A 12,543-nucleotide genomic window follows, 5' to 3' on the forward strand; every position below is an offset into this window, starting at 1 on the left:
GTGGATAGGGGTTACACACGGAAGAGAAGACAGTGCTCAATAAAGTCGTAGTTTTCGCTATTTTTAGACCAAAATGTTTTTTTGATGCTTCAAAATATTCTGACCCTCTGATGTCACATGGACTATTTTAATTATGTTTTTCTTACCTTTCTGGACATGGACAGTAGACCGTACACACAGCTTCAATGGAGGGACTGAGAGCTCTCGGACTAAATCTAAAATATCTTAAACTGTGTTCTGAAGATGAACGGAGGTCTTACTGGTTTGGAACGACATGAGGGTGAGTTATTAATTACATAATTTTCATTTCTGGTGAACTAACCCTTTAAACTCTAAAGTCATTTAGGCATATTTAAAATGTGTTGGAGCAGGGTTGGAAATAAACTCTGCAGGGCTGTGACCCACAAGGAACTGATTTCTGCACCCCTGACATAAATATAACATTTGATAATTTACCCCAGATCACGTACCTTGGAGCTGCTACAGATAACAAAGCATCAACTGCCTTTGGATTTTTCCATCATGGATTTCCGTTAAGGTAAAACAGTTTGTATAGAATAGATCAGTGCTTCTCAAACCTGTCCTATGGACATTCCTCCTCCCACTGAAAGTGAAAAAGTGAAAGTCGCGACATTTGCCAAGAATGGTAACTATGACACTACAACTCCCATGAGTATTACATGCACACAGTGTTGCCTTGCACGCTAGTGACAGAAACGAAGAGACATCTAGCTGCAGTGTTGCCAACTTAACAACTTTGTCGCGCTAGATTTAGCAACTTTTCAGACCCCCTAAGCGAAGGAGTTCATGTTTTACATTGCTGAGACTGAAAGAATAAAACCGAGAGAAGCTCTAGCCATCTCAAAGTTACTGTCAGTAATGAGTGACAGTTCGACAGACAGTGCAGTAATGGAAGAGGACCTGGTGTATGTCAGGTGGGCAGGGAAGATGGAGGTGCGTTTTGTTGGTATCCAGTCGGTGGACAAACCAGTTGCTAGCCATATTGCTGAGGCCATATCCTCAATAATGGAGACCGTGTCAGGGAGCAAAGATGAGACAGGACAGTGGCTACAAAAACTGGTAGCGTGTGGGACAGACGGCGCTGCTGTCATGACAGGGGTCAAGAAAAAGTGTAGTTAGCCAGCTGCGTGGAGACAGAATGGTTGGAGTTGGCCTACTCCGAATCTGTGTCCCATAAAAAGTTGGCAAGGAAAGTTAATGACCTGCTGAGTGGCCTGTATATGTTCTATCACAAGAGTTGTGTGAACAGGGCAAACTTAAGGGGGAGCTTCGAGGAAATTGGCATAAGGCATCTGATGCCGACAAGGATAGGAGGAACCTGGTGGGTTTCACATTTCCTGCGAGCCCTTGAAAACCTTTTGAAAGGCTACAAGGGACTCGTGCACCACCTAGAACAGGTGTAGTAGGCTAGTACAGGTAGGAAAAAGACAGTTATGGTGCTAATATTTCCCAAATGTAGAAATATGTCATGGCCTGGAAACAGTACAGGAGAAGTGTGTTAGTTTAATGTAGTTGAAGTGTGTTTTCATTCATTAAAAAAAATTACCCCAGATCAAATGGTTGGCAAAGAAATATATTTAAAAAAAAATTATATTATATTGCAAGTGGCAAGTGAACAGATTCATAAGGGAAAAAAAACTTTTATATGAGCATGGGTATGTCTGTAATCCACATCCCAAGATCTCATGCATTTCAATTGGATTCTAAAATTGTATAAAACAAAATTTAGTTTAACTTTCTACTGGATATTACACCTTAACAGAAAATCAGCAAACCAATTAAAAAATAATAATTTACAGCACAACTTTGCACAATACATATTCATATCACTACATAATTTGTGGTGGGTGCAGGAGAACAGGTTTTCAAAGGAGTGGTAGGTGTAGGGCTAAAAGTAGGGTTTGGGGTGGCAGTGGTCTCAGTACTGGCTGTCACAGCAATACTTTTTACTTCATCATCATCATCAGCATCAGTAATCTGAAAAAACAAAACTGGGTATTATGTGCAGCCTAAAACCAAAGTTAATTGAAATGTAGACAGTTACACTTGTGCAATATTTTTTAAATAAAGGGTCACCAGACACCTTTTTGTGGGCTGTTTCATAAAACAAATTTAACAAATAAGACAGGTTTATTTCCATTAGGCTGACTTTTTGTCACTTGATTTGTCTGTTTTATAACAGCCTCCAGGAGGGCTGGTGTTCTGCAGAGTTTAGCTCCAACCTTGATTAAACAAACCTGAGCCAGCTAATCAAGCTCATACAAGGTATACTTGAAACTTAGAACAGAACAACAGCCCTCCAGGATCAAGTTAGGTGACCCCCTAGTTTAAATCTGTGGTTCCCAAAACTGTCCTGGAGGCCCCCCTGCCCTGCACCTTCTGTATGTCTCCCTTATATAACAAACCTGATTCAACTGATCAGCTTGTTAGTTTAGACTGCAAGAACTAAATTGGGTGTCTGATTAGGGAGACATACAATACGTGCAGGGCAGGGGTCCTCCAGGACAGGTTTGGGAAGGACTGGAATAAACAACATATCTCATTATCATCAGCTGATTGTGTGCCACCCACAGGACCTGACATGCATGTATAAAACTGGTAATGGCATGGTTGTTTGACATGTCTGACAACTCCACCTTTGGCATCTTGACAAATTCCTCTGCTGAGTATGGAAGTGGATCAAGACACAACTCATCTTGAAGAGGGACCATGTAGATGTGGCAGGAGGCGACCATGATTAGTGGCACCGAGGGCCTAAATACTTAGAACAGAATAAATGCAGCTTTAAAAGAACCGACTACATCAGAGAATAATTGATAGAATTTATATCAAGGCATGCAAGTTAGTAGCACTAGTAAGGAACAGAGACATGAATCATACACAAAAGTTGTTTATTAATACTAAAATCACATTAAAATAAACTGAGCATTCCAGGCAAGATACGCCACACCATCTGGCCACAAAAAGAATGTTATCAGAAGAAATACGGTCTTGCGAAAGTCAGTCACTACAAAATTAACATACAAAAAAACCCCCACTACATTCAAAAGCTTTGGCTGAGGGCTAAAGAACAAGGAATACAACCACATACTAGAGTAAACTCTTATCACTCACACACAAAATCTGTGTGTCTCACTGCACCCAGCACCCTGTGTTCAAACCACCACCAACACTCTGAGAAAACAAGGGAGGATTCCTGGCTGAAGTCCTCAGCACCTGGCAAAAGAAGTTTGCATTCACTCACACAAACAAAAATCACAATGAGAAATAAAGAGTAGATCAATTCAGTAACCAAAAAGAAACAATAGTAATAAACCAAAAAAAAAAACACTTAACTTGAAACTATTATATAAAACAAATTAATAGCACCGTCATTCAATTCACATTACAAACCATAATTACCACTCAGAATAAATAAAAAAAAAATTATAGGACAACAGCGATTCCTCGCATCAAACTCAGATAAAAAAAAAAGGCAGAGGATCACAAAAGTATCTCGAACACCTTAAAAAAAAAAGGGGAACACAATGGTTAACACCCGCAGGAATGCCCAATGTTCTCAACCCAATCAGGAACAGGCTTACCCGACAATAGAATCAGGTGAATCACTCCGAACAAACCGCTTAAGATCATTTGGTTTCATTCTGATCCCGCAGCACTGCATGAACTGGTTTGCATACACTGTAAAAAGTGAACATGGGTCTAAGTTGGATTACTAGAACTATTTGAGTCTATTTACTTTGTATTTCTGCTTTCCTAATCGTAATGGATTATTGTAGACTCATTCAACTTGAGCGCATAGAAATTCACACATACTCAAATATCTCACTTTCACCAAAAGTATAATTTCCCTTTAAAAGGATAGCTGTGTCCCAAAGTGAAGGGCATGGACTCCGAAGTGCGCATTTGAAGTGCGAATGCGTCACAGCAGCGCGACGAAGGGTGTCCCAAAGTGAAGTGCGTGGACTCCGAAGTGCGGATGTGGAGTGTGATTGCGTCACAGCGTCACGACATAAGCTGTCCCAAAGTCAGAATGCGCACTTGGAAGTGCGCATTTGAAGTGAGAATGCGTCACCGCGGCTCGACGAAGGTTGACGAATTTCGAAAGCGACTTCAAATGCGCCCTTCAGTTCCCATGAAAACGAAGTGTACATCTGATGGACACTTCGCACCCTACCATATCCCAGAATCACTTGCGTGTACAACTACTGTGTTTATATTCAAATAACAAGGCAGGTGAGAGTTCTGTGCGGTTTTCATTTACCCAAATATCTAGCCAACGTGTTAAAAGACAGTATGTTTTTTTTTTTTTTACATAAAGCCCACAAACAATAAGACAGTCAAATCAAGATTATATATAGTATAAGGCAATTGTCTTTCCCTTTGTTGTGTTTTTGAAGTGCTGTCATGCTAGAGATGTCTACAAATATTTTAACCAAACTTTAGCACTTCAGTATTTTGTATGCATGTCCTGCTGTCATATTTTCTAATGTTAAGATCTCTTTGTTTTTTTACAAATGTTTCCATTTTCTCATTTTAGTACTATTCTGGAGAAAGTGAGCCTGCTGGGGAAAGATTTAATACAAAGTTAATAGACAATTTTTTGCTGAAATTCATTGTGCTGTTGTTGTTGTTAACAGGCATGGATTATTTGCGAAGTGTCCTGGGACAGGTGAGGGAGCGAGTGGAGCTGCTCAGGGAGGACATCAAACTCGATAGAGAGAAAGAGGGAGGAGCACAAGCTTTCTCTTCTTGAGAGAATGCTTAACAAATATATTCTTCATTAGTCAAGAGAAAACAGTGGGGAAAAAATGGGTACATTACAGTTTTTCAGTATCTTTTTTAAATATCATATTGTCAATGAAACAGAATGAATATTTTTGTGGTGCAAGTTGTATACATTATTCATTTTTTGTGTGTAATTTGTTTGTAAATAAGTACATTTTGTATATTATTATTTTTTTGCATATTCACGTGTAAATAAAAGAAGTACTTATGTACGTTGTTCATTTGTTTAATGTAGCTTATACATTTTTTTCTCAAAACATTCTTTTATTTTTTCATTCTGTAAATATTTTTTTTACACATTAAAACAAATTGCTCTATAATTGAAAGTACTTTTTACAACCGATTACAGCATTGTTTAGGTTTAAAATCAGAAAAACACCATCAGTTTGAGCCAATTGCTGCTTCCATGTGTTCTGGGGTTTTCAGGAGGTGAATCTCTTGGTGAAGCAGAGACTCAGAGGACAATGAAGTGACAGTGGAATGAGGCATATGTCAAACACTCTGGAGACCATCTTTATGATGTACCACTGGCGGACAGAAGAGAAACACCAGGGTCTGGAATGTGGAACCCATCACTGTTGGCGTTCACTTCTCAGAAGATCCAGCAGTATTGTCAGGACCATTAAACCATTAAACACCTGTCCAGCACTGCCACATTCGGCTTCATCCTGCAGTACAGGGGTCCAGTCTGATTTAGGGAAAGAAGGAAAAGAGAAATTGTTTAGCTCCATGACAATGTAATTAGTAGAAGAAATATTGAGATACTTAAGTAAACTACTTTTAATAATACCATATTGGCTCAAATCTACTAGTCATGTTTAAAACCTTAGCTAAAGGGATCGTTAACCCAAAAAGGAAAATTACAAATCTGGAACAACTGAGTGAGCAAAGGATCACAGAATTGTCATTTTTCACTGAACTATCCTTTTAGTAGAAGTATTATCTTGCATACTCTAATATACTTAAGGTATTTAGAGTAAAAGTAAAAGTAAAGGTATGTACAGTATTGTTCTGAAAAATTATTTGTTTAATTTCTAAATATGTTCAATGTTATTAAATTTAAAGTTGCCTACTAATACACTGTTGGGTAGTTTAATCTACAACAATGCATCATGTTGTAAAATACCATATTTTTGAAGTGCTGCTGTCTGTGAGAAAAACAAAACAAAACATAGTACTTTATATTTGTATATGTGAGTAAACTTAACTAATGTACTTCCTTACAGTCCACCTATGATTAAAGTAACAACATTTATTGTCCGATTATTAAAATCAAACAGAGCACTGTTCATACTACGCACTTTTTTCAGTTTTATTTTCATGCTTAACTGCTTAATAAAAACGGGTTGCAAACATGTCTACATATGATCACCATGGTCAAGACAATAAATTACATAAAATCGCACCTTTGTAAGATATCAGTAAGCATTTTAACTGATATGTGTGCTCGTGTATTTTGTAGTTTTTCATATGTATCATTTACGTTACATTATTCAAGTAAGCTTCAAACCAGTACCTGCATTTAAAGTTGTAATCCGACAAAGGACGCAGCAAACCAGTGTAACTTGGCCTCGGTCTTGGTTATGCCGGAGGCTTCTCCACTTTGACGTAAAACATAAAAACAAAAACCGCTCTGGCTCCACCTCTCCTGGCAGGATTGTCCTCTAGTCAGTGCTCCACTCGCACCGTTGCTATGCGACAGAGCGCTAATCGGAAACACCAGGTGGAGGAATTAGGAAATCCTGCGAAGGCGGAGCATCCACGCACTTCGGAGGGCCCTTCGTGCACTTCGGAGACCGGTCTTTGAAGTCCGTGGCCTTCGAAGTGCGTACACTCAACTTTGGGACACAGCAGATCTCTGCGTCAGACGTTTTTTTTCTGACGTCATGACGCACAAGCCCGATTTCAACTTCTGTTGCTCAACTGACAGCCGCCATTTTTTCTCTCCGGACCAGGCGGCAAGGAAGTCAACCGGAAGTTGAAGTCGGCTGCGTGCTGCCATCTTGTAGCAGAACTTCACTTGCGTTAGCATTGCCATTGACTCCCATTCATTTTGGCGTCACTTTGACAGCGAATAACTTTACATCTGAGGCGTTTAAAGACTCCGTTTGTCCATTATTTATTTCTAAAGATACACGACAATGTATAAAGGGCTCCATTACCTTCTATGTTACATTATGGCCCCGTAGAAACTGTTTTTTGTAAAAAATAGGCTAACGATTGCGTCATAACCACTCGACTCTCTGTCGCATTACCGTACAGACAGGAGGAGAAGCTTGCAGGCAATTAACTTAATATGGCGTACTGGCGTTACATTTTAAAATACTATACAAAATAATTAATCAGAATACTTACTCCTGCTCACTCACACCAAAGAACTCCCCACTCAAGCTCGCCGTCTCTGCAAGATTAACGATGGCAGTTTGCACGCACAGCTACTAGAACATTTACATCTGTCAGACAGGTTGCTGACGTCATCAAGCTTAGTTTGAGTCTGCGTGTCAGAAACGGAAGTGCTAAAAAACGCTAAAAATGGGCTTCAATTGTCTCAGTTGAGTTCCAATGGGGTCGCTGTGTCCATTTCTTTTACTTTGAAAAAGGTAGGTTGGAAGTTTATTTTAATTAATATACTCGACAATTCAACTTTTGGACATGTGTTTTAGTTGTTTATGAGTTTATTGATGTTGTTTGTGAACATGAATACTAACAAAATCGTAATTACCCTAATTTTTGAACGTACATTTGCGATATAGCGTTACTGAACATGTTCTATGTATACAATATGTTGCATTTACTCGTTTGTTTTATACAAATGTGTTCAGTTTGGATCTTGGGAGTGTGTGTATAAAATTATTTTTTAAATTGATGCCTCCTTAAGTTAATGTTAACCGTCTGTGTGCACGAGATATTGGAAAAGCGTTGGGCTGGTAGTGCTCGGAGAGCGGGATAAAATGCTCAAATTTGATTTCCTGCAGTAAAGTATTGAGTATGCTTTTAATGTAATGTTTGTCTGTTCTTTTATTTGTCTTTGAAAACATTAGCTCCGATTTATTCATTGATAAATTTTTTCGCCCAGAAATATGATGATGAAAGTCATTAAGGTTAGGGTGACCATACGGGACACGTCCCAGCCATGATTTTAATAATGCCTAAAACATCCAGAGCAGTTTGACCAATAACATGCAGGTATTGTACATAATCGACCAATCGTGGTGCTGCGTGTGAGAAGGTGAGATCTAGAGGAAACGATCAAAGCAATTAAAATATGCATTTGTTCGTTCGATTGACTTGAAACGTCGCTGCGAACTAATCAAAAAAAAAAAAAAAAGAAAGTGCGCCACAGTGCTTCAAGTCAAATGAACGAATAAACACTTAAAAGCGATTAGAAGCCATAAGGAGCCGTCTGCTCTGCTCTTTATAGCTTTCATGTATGTTACACAACGATCAATCTGCAAAGTGCAAATAGCCAAAACCTGGATATTTTAGGCAATATTAAAATCCTGGATAAAATCCCGGGAGTTAGCCCATTGACTGATTCCCTGATCAGTGCCCTGACTGAAAAAAGGGAAAAATGAAAGTGTTGTCAAGGAGAAAATGTCTCTCACGTTTGCTTACAGACGACAGGAGGTAGTGAACCAGGAGCTCATTGTCAGGGATTTCAGGGCGAGGTGGCCTGCGGTTTTCAGACATTACGAGGTATTGAAAGAAGTTAAAGTTCTAGTTTTACTGGCTAAATACATTATTTGAGTTGACATAATAATTTTGCATTTGCAGTTTGACTGTTGTAGACTTTTTTCATTTTTTTTTTATTTCAGATCAATGCAGAGTTCCATAGGCTTATGGCTGTTCCACTGGAAGACACGTTCTTTGCACAGTTAGATGTATACATGAGTCAACTAATCAGAGTAATCCGTTCCAAAGGAGGAGCAACCCCTGAGAAGACTACGTCTGTGTTTTTTACATTAATATCAACTACACAATCTTACTTTAGTCACAGTATGTTTTACAGTAACATTTAATTGTTAAATACTTGTTTCATAGCATGGAAATTTGAAATTGTCATCACCACCCAATCAAAATGGACAATTTAAAAGTGAAAGTTCACTCATAAAATAAAAAAAGTCTGTTAATTTACATAATTACATGTTTTTAATTTAATCCAAGATGTAGGTGACTTTTTTTCCTTTCTTTTTTTAGCTGAAACTGGTAATTTGTGATTTATTTAATTCAAGTTAAAAAAAATAGTAAAACATACAGGCAAAACAAAATTAATACCTGTGGGTCCTGACAATTTATTGAGGTTTTATGAAGTGAAACGATTCGGTCTATGCAAGAATTATAAATTTTTTTAATCTCAAAGTGACTAGCCATTGACTTGCATTTTACATAAATCACAGAGGACTACGGTTTCAGCAAAAAAACTGCTATACTGAAGAAAAAGTCACCTACATACATCTTGGATGGCCTGTAAATTAACAGCAAATTAGAATGTTTGGTTGAACTACAAGACTGAAAACATTCACGTGAAGAGAGTGTGTCCTGAAGGCCCTCGTCGTTTTCCTGGGGGGAAATCCTTAAGGAGTACCTTGTGAGTTGAAAGTACACATATTCTATTTTGATTTTTCAAAAAGTACAAAATGTGTTTTGTAGTTATGAATGAAAAATGTAAAAATAATAATATTAATGTACACCAGCAGATGATTGCGAGGGTGAGCTGGAGCAGCTCACCATGGCGGTGTATGTTATTCGGAAGGAGGAGGGAGAACATCATGAACCACAGGTTGACATAGGTGTCGTCATCAAGGGTGTTAAAGTTCTGACTGAGCTGTCTTCGTCCACATCAGCTTGTGCCTTGCTTCTCGGGATGATATACATCATCAATCTGGCTTATCCAAAACCACTTTTTACATTCGAGGTATATATAAACATTGCTCAGTTTAGGGCATTACCTGTAAGTGTCACAGTGTCTGGGTTGTAGTTCCCCGGGGTTCCACTAGATGTCCTCCTTCTCACGGTGTCTGTCCCAGATCACTTCCTGTTTCCTTATATGGTCACCTTCCTCCTTGTTGCGTAATTGATTGTTTCCCCCACCTGTCTCCTGTTTCCCCATTATCCTTCTGTGTATAAATACCCAGTCTGTCTTAGTCTGTGTTACGGAGTCCTTGTTTAAATGTTACAGTTTCATGCCCGTCATCCTTATCTTGCCTTGCCTTGCGTTCGTGTCTTGTTTGTGTTTATGTTTTGATCTTCTGGTTTTGACCCTGCCTGGACTGTTTACCCTATTGGATTACCCCTTTAATAAACGACGTACCTGCAATTGGTTCCTTCTCCTGTGTTTCTATAACACATACCGTGACAGAAGGACTCCGTCAACGTAGGAACCAGCGGTATGTAATTTTTTCGTTCCCCAGCCAAGATGGCGGAGAGGCGGGCCAAGTATCTTCAGTTAACCGCCCTCCGTCAAGAGGGCAATGAAGTGGGTGCCTTGGCTCGAGTGTTCTGGTCTCTGGCTGAGGGCTTGGGCTACAATGATGCGGCCCTGAAAGACCACTTCAATGGCGGGCTGGATGATCCAGTGCCGCAGGAAGAGATGGCGCAGTTGGAGACGCTGGAGTTCTGGGAATTCGTGCGCTACCTGCAGTTTCGGTGTCGGTGGGATGCCCCAGCCACTCCTGTCTCTCCCGGCAGGGTGGTCGTCAGCCCAGCACCACTTCCCAGGAGGGCCGTCAGCCCAGCGCCACAGTACAAGATGGCCGCTAACCCAGCGCCAATGCCCAAATTGGCCACCGGTCCAGCGCCACAGTACAAAATGGCCGCCAGCTCAGCGCCACAACACAAAATGGCCGCCAGCTCAGCGCCACAGCACGAGATGGCCGCCAGCCCAGCGCCACAGCACGAGATGGCCGCCAGCCCAGCGCCACAGCACAAGATGGCCGTCAGCCCAGCGCCACAGTACAAGATGGCTGCTAACCCAGCGTCAATGCCCAAAATGGCCGCCAGTCCAGCACCACAACACAAAATGGCCGCCAGCTCAGCGCCACAGCACAAGATGGCCGCCAGCCCAGCGCCACAGCACGAGATGGCCGCCAGCCCAGCGCCACAGCACGAGATGGCCGCCAGCCCAGCGCCACAGCACGAGATGGCCGCCAGCCCAGCGCCACAGCACGAGATGGCCGCCAGCCCAGCGCCACAGCACGAGATGGCCGCCAGCCCAGCGCCACAGCACAAGATGGCCGACTCAAAGCCTGAGTCTCCAGATAAGGTGCCCGTTGCTGTTCCGGAGGCCGAGGCAGTGCCCGTTGCTGTTCCAGAGGCCGAGGCGGTGCCCGAGGCTGTTCCCGATGCAGTTACCGAGGCGGGGCCCGAGGCTGTTCCGGAGGTCGAGGCGGTGCCCGACACTGTTCCAGAGGCCGAGGCGGTGCCCGATCCTGTTCTGGAGGCCGAGGCGGTGCCCGAGGCTGTTCCCGATGCAGTTACCGAGGCGGGGCCCGAGGCTGTTCCGGAGGTCGAGGCGGTGCCCGACGCTGTTCCAGAGGCCGAGGTGGCACCCGATGCCGAGGCAGCGCCCGATGCAGAGGCAGTGCCCAATGCTGTTCCGGAGGTCGAGGCGGTGCCCGACGCTGTTCCAGAGGCCGAGGTGGCACCCGATGCCGAGGCAGCGCCCGATGCCGAGTCGGTGCTCGATGCTGTTCCGGAGGCCGAGGTGGTGCCCGAGGTCGAGGCAGCGCCCATTGCTGTTCCAGAGGCCGAGGCGGTGCCCGAGGCCGTTCCCGAGGCAGTTACCGAGGCGGTGCCCGAGGCTGTTCCGGAGGTCGAGGCGGTGCCCGACGCTGTTCCAGAGGCCGAGGTGGCACCCGATGCCGAGGCGGTGCCCGAGGCTGTTCCGGAGGTCGAGGCGGTGCCCGACGCTGTTCCAGAGGCCGAGGCGGCGCCCGATCCAGTTCTGGAGGCCGAGGCGGTGCCTGATGCCAAGGCGGTGCCCGAGGCTGTTCCAGAGCCAAGGCCAGTCACCGAGGACCCTCCAGAGCCAGGGCCAGTCACCGAGGACCCTCCAGAGCCAGGGCCAGTCACCGAGGACCCTCCAGAGCCAGGGCCAGTCACCAATTACCCTCCAGAGCCAAGTCAAGTCACTGGGTGGTCTGCTGCTCCGTTCTGGGGGACTCCGGTCTCAACCACGGGGGCGTGTTGGTCATCTGCTCCACCCTGGGGGACGCCGACGTTGACCACGTGGAGGTGGTGGCCGTCCGCTCCGCCCTGGAGGGCTCTGACTTTGACCACAAGGCTGTGGTGGTCTTCCGCTCTGCCCTGGAGGGCTCTGACTTTGACCACAAGGCTGTGGTGGTCTTCCGCTCCGCCCTGGAGGGCTTTGACTTTGACCACAAGGCTGTGGTGGTCTTCCGCTCCGCCCTGGTGGGCGCCTCAACAGGTCCTTCAGGGATTTCTGTGGGTTGTTTTGGTTTTTGTTATGTTTCTGTCTGTTCCCCTCAGTTTGTCTGGCCCTCCGTCCCTCCCCCTGTACCTCCTCCGGTCCTCCTCCCTCCTGGTCTCCCTGTTTTATGTTTTCATTTCTGGTGTTTGTCCCCCATGTGTTCCTTTTCCGGCCCTCCGTCCCTCCCCCTGAGCCTCCACCTGTCCGCCTCCCTCCTGGTCTCTGTGTTGTGTTTTGTCTTGGAGCGTCTGGGAGCCGCTCTGTAGAGGGGGGGTACTGTCACAGTGTCTGGGTTGTTGTTCCCC

At 43.7% G+C, this 12,543-nt stretch overlaps 1 protein-coding gene across 15 annotated transcripts in view; it reads right to left on the reverse strand.

Annotated features, from left to right (window-relative positions):
- Positions 1 to 351: 351 nt before the first annotated feature.
- Positions 352 to 12,543, reverse strand: part of LOC113046776 (uncharacterized) — a 42,244-nt gene continuing 30,052 nt past the window's right edge. For 3 of the 15 annotated variants that reach the window (XR_003276157.1, XR_003276165.1, XR_003276166.1), the window contains 4 exons: positions 3,606 to 3,702; positions 3,136 to 3,525; positions 2,658 to 2,782; positions 352 to 1,998 (listed from right to left, as the gene is read on the reverse strand). The gene's annotated coding sequence lies outside the window, so the exon portion shown is untranslated. Of the gene's footprint in view, positions 1,999 to 2,657; positions 2,783 to 3,112; positions 3,526 to 3,605; positions 3,703 to 4,892; positions 5,498 to 7,164; positions 7,192 to 12,543 lie in introns of those variants that run through there. The other 12 variants (XR_003276160.1, XR_003276170.1, XR_003276172.1 and 9 more) reach the window with 10 other exon arrangements.

This window comes from Carassius auratus, chromosome 28 (genome assembly GCF_003368295.1).
Source record: "Carassius auratus strain Wakin chromosome 28, ASM336829v1, whole genome shotgun sequence".
In the NCBI taxonomy this organism is placed as follows: domain Eukaryota; kingdom Metazoa; phylum Chordata; class Actinopteri; order Cypriniformes; family Cyprinidae; genus Carassius; species Carassius auratus.